This window comes from Parus major, chromosome 1, assembly GCF_001522545.3.
Source record: "Parus major isolate Abel chromosome 1, Parus_major1.1, whole genome shotgun sequence".
Classification (NCBI taxonomy): Eukaryota; Metazoa; Chordata; class Aves; order Passeriformes; family Paridae; genus Parus; species Parus major.
This window is the reverse complement of record NC_031768.1, coordinates 23,111,031-23,118,843: the sequence shown is the minus strand read 5'-3', so window position 1 is coordinate 23,118,843 and position 7,813 is coordinate 23,111,031.

The window sequence follows — 7,813 nt, the reverse complement described above, 5'->3', positions numbered from 1 at the left end:
ATATATATAATATTATATATATATATATTTATTATATGGGTCCTGGTATGCAACTGAGCAGTTAGTGTCCCTGTAGCTAGATTAGATACAGGGAGTGTGGAGTGTGGAGTGCAGTGTTGAGGGCAGAGCACACACTTCCCTCTGTCTGGAAGATGAACCAGCACACAAGAGTGAAGGAGCTATAAGGACTGAAGGAAAGGAGAGCTTAGTCTTTAACTTTGTGATTATGTAATCAATTATGAAATATCCTCCCAGAATAGCTTTTATCCTGGTATCAGAATTTAGGTCCTCATTCAGGCTCCTGCAGGCTAAATCCTTGAATGATGTCTTCTGCTTCCTTGGCTTTGAATTCTGGCTGCCTTCTGTCTGAAACACTTTCTTAGAGAGTGGACTGAAACCTTCTGGGGCTAAAGAAGGCCTTCACTGGCTCTTTGCTTGTTGGCCAAACCCTCTAAATGATCAATGGTTATGCAAAAGGAAGGTAATTACTTCCTTGTGCTCTGTAAGCAACTTTCATGTATAAGATCTGTCATTTCCTATTGATTTTAACTCAGTACAGAAAGACCAATGTCTCAGGTAGAAAGGATCTCCTAGATTTGTGATGTCTATTTTTTTTCCTTTGACTTTTTCTGTAATGTAGATTTGTTCTAGAGCAACCGTCTCTGTTGAGGGACTAGGGGCTAAACATCTAAAATGAAATGAAGCAATGATGGTGTATACCTCAGCAAAGAACTTTAAAGCCAGTATTTCCTGTCAAAGAGAAATTATTGCAAATAAAACTGAGGTAAGCCCTATTCTTGCAAAAACCGACATTCAAAAGTTTATTTACAAGGCTAACTGTGTTTCAAATCATTGAGGTGTGTCATGTGAGACAAAACAGAGGAAAATTCCTGAAAGATGAAAGACTTTCTCAAAAGTGAAAGCTGAAAAAGTTACAAAATAATCCCAACTATGTATCTAGAAATGAACAAGCTATTAATTTTTTGTTCTTGGAAGAAGAGAAAGGGGAGCATTGGTATGAAAAAAATGTTTATATCTTAGTGTTTGATGGTGCCAACCTCACTTAAGGAAATGTTTAGATGCCACAGAAGGAGACTCCAGCATTAAATTAGATTCCCATTTCCCCTAAGGGTAAATATTTACAGTGCAGCTAAGCTGGTTTGGGAGCTATTTTTTGTCCTAAAGGTGGCAGTCCTGCTCCTAAAGCTTCCTCTGTTCAAACAAAATTTGAAGAAAGCTAAACATTTCTTCATAGCTAGTTTAGGTGCTTGAGCAAGTTCTCTGAGAGTCAACGCTGGGTAGATGAGAAGGAGCAGAGAGCAAGCATCTGTAGTGCCAGCAAAAGGAGATGGGGACTGCCCTGGGACTGCGACAGGCAGCCCCCAGTTTGACTGAGCTATCTTGTGAAATTCACCTTCCTAGGAAAAGCTCAGAAAAGACTGTACATTAAATCTGCTCTTCCTGTGCTGTTATTTTATGTAGTTGTGGCTCAGTGAGCTGATAAAGAGAAAGAAAGATTCTGTTCCTTTGTGGTTAGGACACACTATCAGGCTGAGAGAAGACTTCAGCTATGGGGAGACCTCACTTCTAGTGTTTCCTTGAAGAATTGATTCTAGGTACTCAAATAAGGCATCAAACCAAGGTCTCCCTATTTCCCCAGTGTCTTCAGTCATTCCTCCTGCATCAAATTCTCTAGCTCCAAATTCCAGGGCCAGGGAGAAATGCATACCCAGCTTTCAACACCTTGGCACTGATAACATCTACATCACAACACAATCCCAGCAGGAGTGCTGGTCTCTGTGGTTCCTGTACCCAAGATACCCCTGCTGGCTCTGCAGGACTTGGAACTCTACTGGGTAGATGGATTATTTTCCAGCAGGCAAACCATATGAAAATATAATTCTAACAATTAATAAAATATTGCATTATTCCACTAAACTGGCAACATTTCATTAAAATAACAATATTGATTCTCTTTCCAAAGTTGATTCTTCTTCTGTTAGAAGACCTCAAAGGTCAGTTTACAATTACGTCTGATATATATAAAGCTTTCTAGTTTTTTAGCTTTCATTAGTTTGCTAATATAAACATGCACAACTCTTTATTGGAAAGCCACAAATTAGAAGGAAGGCAACAAAAAAATTCCCCAGATATTTAAAGTTAGTGATAATCACTGTAAAAATAATTTGGCATGACTGCAGATTAAAAAAACCAAAAATGTGGATAAAATCTTTGTAATGGTGAATTAACCATCCATTGGTGTTAACTGTGTCTATTCAAACTACAGTATGAGCAGAAAGTTACTTAAGTATAATTTCCATTCTTTCTGTATTCTACCAAGAATGATATTGCAGTTCATTCATTCTTGTATTGATAGTTCAGAATCTAAATTGCTGTCACATTTGACACTAACCTTCAAACAAATCATCACTCCGTGCTTCTCCCCCAGAGCACTGTCATTACATGTCATCAGGGAATGAAATTCTGAATCAGAAGGAATTTGAAATAGTTTGAAATAATCAGTTCATTAATGTAAGGTATTATTGGTAGGAAATTCTAGTTTGGGTCCACATAGTATTTTTACCAGTAAAAGCCTAGAGAGAATCCCTAAGAAAACATGGTCATTCCCACAGCATGAGCTTTACCAAAATGCCAAGCATGCCATCAGAATAACATGAATAAGAGCAGCATTCCTCCTGCAACTCAGAAATTCCTGTTTCATAGGAAATAGAATGGAACCTCTGTGGTTGTTTTGAAGCTGCCTTCTTATGTTCAAGTGGATTGTCTTTCCCTTTTTCACCTTTTTTTAAGTAAATAATATTTTCAGCAGGTCAGTTCAAACCAAAGGTCATGTTAACTCTACACTTTCCTCAGGGTGTATTCAACTTGTGTTGTGAATGTCTCATCCCTGCAAGTATTCAAGGCCACACTGGAGCTCTGAGGAGCAACCTGGCCTAATGGAAGGAATACTTAGCCATGGAAGGAGCTTGGAACCAGGAAATCTTTAAGGATGCTTCCAACACAAGACATTCTATGGTTTTATGATTTTATTAGACTTAATGTTTTTCTCCAGAAATATAACTTCAACTATGTACCTTGGAGAGATACAGGCATGACACTGTCCCTGCTTGTCCCATGGAGATACAACACATGCTCTGTAGCTGTGGTGGTTGCTTTTTAGCAGAGTAGTCAGTTGTAGAAGAAAAACATCTCTAGTTTGACAGCTAAAAGCTTAGGTAGGAGGTGTGAATCATTGCCTGAAAGCCGGGAGACACTATGCTCATGCAAATTGCATGAGGTGAAGTGAGGACAGTAAAAGGTTTCTAGACAGTCAGAACCAAAGTGGTCTCAGGAAGGAAAAGTGGGTAAGAGAAGATTTGAGTCAGGGAAAGGGAGAGGGCATACTTTTAATCAAGGCAAATATATCTAATTTTCTAACTTTGAATGCATTTCAGTTTTGCTGCATGAACACAAATGGACAGCCTATGCCAAAGCAAATAAATGGACAGATAAGTAAATAATCTACTATGGCTACAGACATGGCAGATGATCCAAAAATATGAAGTAGGTGAAGAAAGTGGCCTAAAATATACACATCAAAGGATAAATCTATTACTTGTTTGTAGAACTGCTACATTAAAGACCATTATTTTTATAGGAGAGGTCATGCCGTGTAACAGAAACATAAGGAAATGTGAAAAGGGAACAGGGAAAGCAACAAGGGAAATGAGGAGTCATCCATTCAGAACAGAGAAGATCTTTATTTATACATAACTGATATGCAGCAGCCTAACTTGCTTCCATTGAATAAATATCTTTGCTGTAGTCTTCCATCAAGATTAATGAAACATTATGAAAGTTAATCAAGAAGAAAAATTTTGTATCCATTGAAGTGTGTATGAATTTCACAGTACTTTTGTGTCTGTCATTTCAAATTATGCTCATCTGTGTTTATTTGTTTTTTCAGATAAGACAATAGCCTAACCAAATTGTTTTCTGGCTCCAGCTCTACTATCTGAATTCATCAATAAGGACTTGTTTTCCAGTTTAGATTTCTGTATCTTAACCTAGAGAGTCATATTTTCTGTTCTGCCAGTGAGCTAATTACAGTAGAGGGAATGGCATTTTGAAACTGGTAAGAAAAATTTAAAAGAAAGTCAAAGTTTTTCTCACATTTTGTACTGAAAGGTTCACTTTGAATCCATAGTGCAAAGCACAGCACAAGAACACAGCACTTTTGCTATGGATTTTCCCTGTATCTTGATCTATTCTGCAGAGTGGATCAGATGCTAAGCTTGACAAAGATATTGATTTCTATTCATGGGTTTGCATTAATCAAGGTACATAGTATTTTAATATGCCACATATCTTCTTGACAATTAGTTTGGGGAAGTGCAAGATTTGAAATACTGGAGCAGCTACTAACCTCTGAATAGCACCACTGCTGATCTGAATTTATGACTCCATAAGGGCCTATCACAACCATAAAACTACTAATCGTTGATGTGTTAATGAAGGATTGGGTTACCAAGAGCTTCAGGTGCTTGGTTATTGCTACATTTAAAATATTGAACTTGATGCCATTAGCTTTTACAGAGGGAGATATGTAACAGTGGCAGAAGTAATTTTTCAGAAAATTTATATTTAGGCATTTTACAGACTTGTGTTGAAATACTCATCTGAGATAACTGTTCTGTAGATTCTTGCCATTTTCATCATTAATGCGAGTGACTTACATCCTGGGGTTAAGTGCAGAAATTTTTTTGTTTCTAAGGCTAAAACATTGTTTCTAAGGTTAAAACACATCAATTTCATGTCTGTTACAGCAATTCAAGGCAGTGAATATCTGCATTAACTTTAATTCAGTAACAGTGTGGCTCCAGTTACTTTAAATTCTTAGTGAATCATTTTTAGAAACTGGTATTTTGAGAGGAGCTCGTTTATTCATAGGAATCCAAACCAGTTCCTTTATACTGCTGGTTCAAAACCACATTTTGTCAGGAAAAGATTTCTCAAGAGAAGGCCATGCAAAAGTGCAATCAGTAAATAGTAATGTGCATGCCCATAGCCTACCAGAGTTATTAAATGGACAGGGTAGCTGGTTAAAATGAGATCTGTTCCTCATAACTCCAATGAGGATTAACCACTACCCTGAATAAGGCAGACCCACAAACTAAAAATGAATTTCTGACACACCGAGCAATGTCCTATATACTTCTTGGGTTCTCTGTGGGTCAGACAGCTAATCTTTTACTTCACTGTTTCCATAATTTCCAAAGGTTTTATTTACATCCTGGTGATAAAAGGGAGTGTTTCTAGTGGTAGTGGAGGAAAAAAAAAGTGATATTCTAGTCAACAAATGTATGAGGTGTAGCTCTGAAGTATTTCAAAGGAGCTTGACAGCTTGGGCATGATCACAAGGGAAGGTGGAGGAGAACAGAGGGGAGCAGGAAGAAGAAAGGGAGGACTTGGATAACAGGAAGAGCTTCATCCTTGAAGACATTTCCCTTTCTGCTTCTATCCTTTCCAGAGAAGATGAAAATGCTTAGCTGTCATATACCTGTACATAACCTTAGACCTACCCTCATGATCTTGGATGAATGGATGAGGATCTCTTTATTCAGGGCCACATCATCAACCTGGACAAATTCTGCTTCTTCTGCAAGTAACCCACCTTGTAAAGAGTCACAACTGAGGACAGTGCCTTCAGTCAGCAGTGCTACTGCTCCACTCCACAGGAAAATCAGCCTGTCAGTCCCCACTGGCTGTTGATGAATATCTTTCAAGGAGACTGTTTGAACTCCACCCATGGTTCTAGCAATAGTTCAATATCTGCTGGGTATGGATGCTAAATTCTGACAGTGCCTGTACATATTACAGGCCGTACAGCTTCTCAGGCTGGTCCTGAGAAAGTAGTCTGGGAAAGACATAAGAAAGAATTAAAACAATCCTCAGGAATACAAAACAACCTTGCAGGTGTTGTTATGTGTTCCTTGTTTTCCTTGCAGGAGAAAGTCAGGGGGGTGGTGACCCCACTGACCAATGATGGTAATGTAGCAGTTTACTAACCAATAAGAGTTTCCTTTCTGTACTTTCCACGTATCTGTCTATAAAGCAGGCCTGCTAGTAATAAACTAAAGGATCCTCTTGTTCTGACTCCCTGAGAGTCTGTGTCGTTCCTTCCAGCCGTTCCCAATCGGAACGACAGCTGGGTATTCACACTTTGGTAATAGGCTGAAACTGGAATTACAGGTTTTGTGAATCTACTCAAATGTAATGGACGGAATTTATGTATTCAGAAAAAAAATAAATTAGAATTTGACCTTCTTCATCCAATTTCCTTTAACTTGGGCTGAAAGACTGGGAATAAATGTGCTTCTTGTAGGAACTTAGATTAACCTACCATGTCATAACCTTAGGTAATCTGAATAAAGCGAGTGATTCTCAGTAGTGCCAGTAACCATTTAGTCAAATTAATCTCACCAGCACAGTCTATTTTGTTTGGGAAAAGAAAAATATTGTTTTAACAGACGGTTATCCTGAATTTTTTCCAGATATGAAAGATTATTTATTCTAACATTCTGATAAATATTGCTTTTTAATATTTATTTAAAGCTTTGTCAAAAAATATAGTGTTTGCTAACCACCTTTAAATTCATTAGGAAAAATGCAAAACAAGGTGAATTGCACATTTTTCTGGCAGGTTCATGAAATTTTCTGGTTACCACTAGCAAAACTGGAATTTTATCTGTTTAGTTCTACAGAACTAAAGAGAAAAGTACATCAAAATTTATACTTCTTCCAGTAAGGCTGTACTGGAAAGATTTCAGCAAATCCGGTGGAACCAATCTCTAACAGGTTTATATCCATGTCACCCTTGTCTCCCCTTCTTGTCACACTGCTGCATTCAACACAGCAAGCGAGGCTTGTTTCTTCTTTCTGCCCCTTCAGGCTTTGACACAGATGTTCTCCTTCTCCCTGTGTTTGTGTGTAGATAAGTGTGGAAAAGCAAATAAAAAAGTTTGAGGATAAAGTCTTTCTGCCTCCCTGTCACTGACCTAGAACTGATTAAGAGCCTTTTGCTACTATGCACCCCTTCCCACACTCCTGTACCTGAAACATGAAGTTCAGAGACAAAGGATATATAGAAGATATCAAGGTTTCTAGGTTGTATAAAAGTACAGATTAAAGTTGCCTTCTTCTACACTTTGATCCCACTCCAATCAAAATCAAATGCCCAGTTTTGTGCTAGAACTTTAATAACAGAATATCTGAAGAATATGTTCAATGAAAACCCTATTAAAATTTTTGATTTATTTAATAACAGTGATAAAGATACTTAGAGAAGAGTTTATATTTTACAATAGTTTCTATTGGTAATGACGAAGAATGAAGTAACTTTAGGTGAACAGATAAATAGAAAAGATTGTTAAATTATTTTTCCTTCAATACGTTTTCCTGCAATGCTGAGATGTCTGAGAATAAATAGGAAATGACAGAGGACTACTGCCTTTTCACTTTAGTCCAGTATTATGCTAGACAAATGTGCCATTTTAACCTTTTCCCTCAGCAATACCAAAGGAATACTAAAGAAATTAAATATACGTATAGATCAAGTATATGTACCTACTTATCTCCAGGGAACCAGTGAGGTAAAAGGGTTAAATTGTGTTTAACCAGAATGTATACTTAGTGTTCTCTATCTCCCTGGAACTTGTTAGCACTTTGAGGACCAATTCACTAAGAATGAATAATACCGTGAATGACATCAGCTTCCGCCAACACGCAAGAGGTTACTATGGTAATGGAGAAA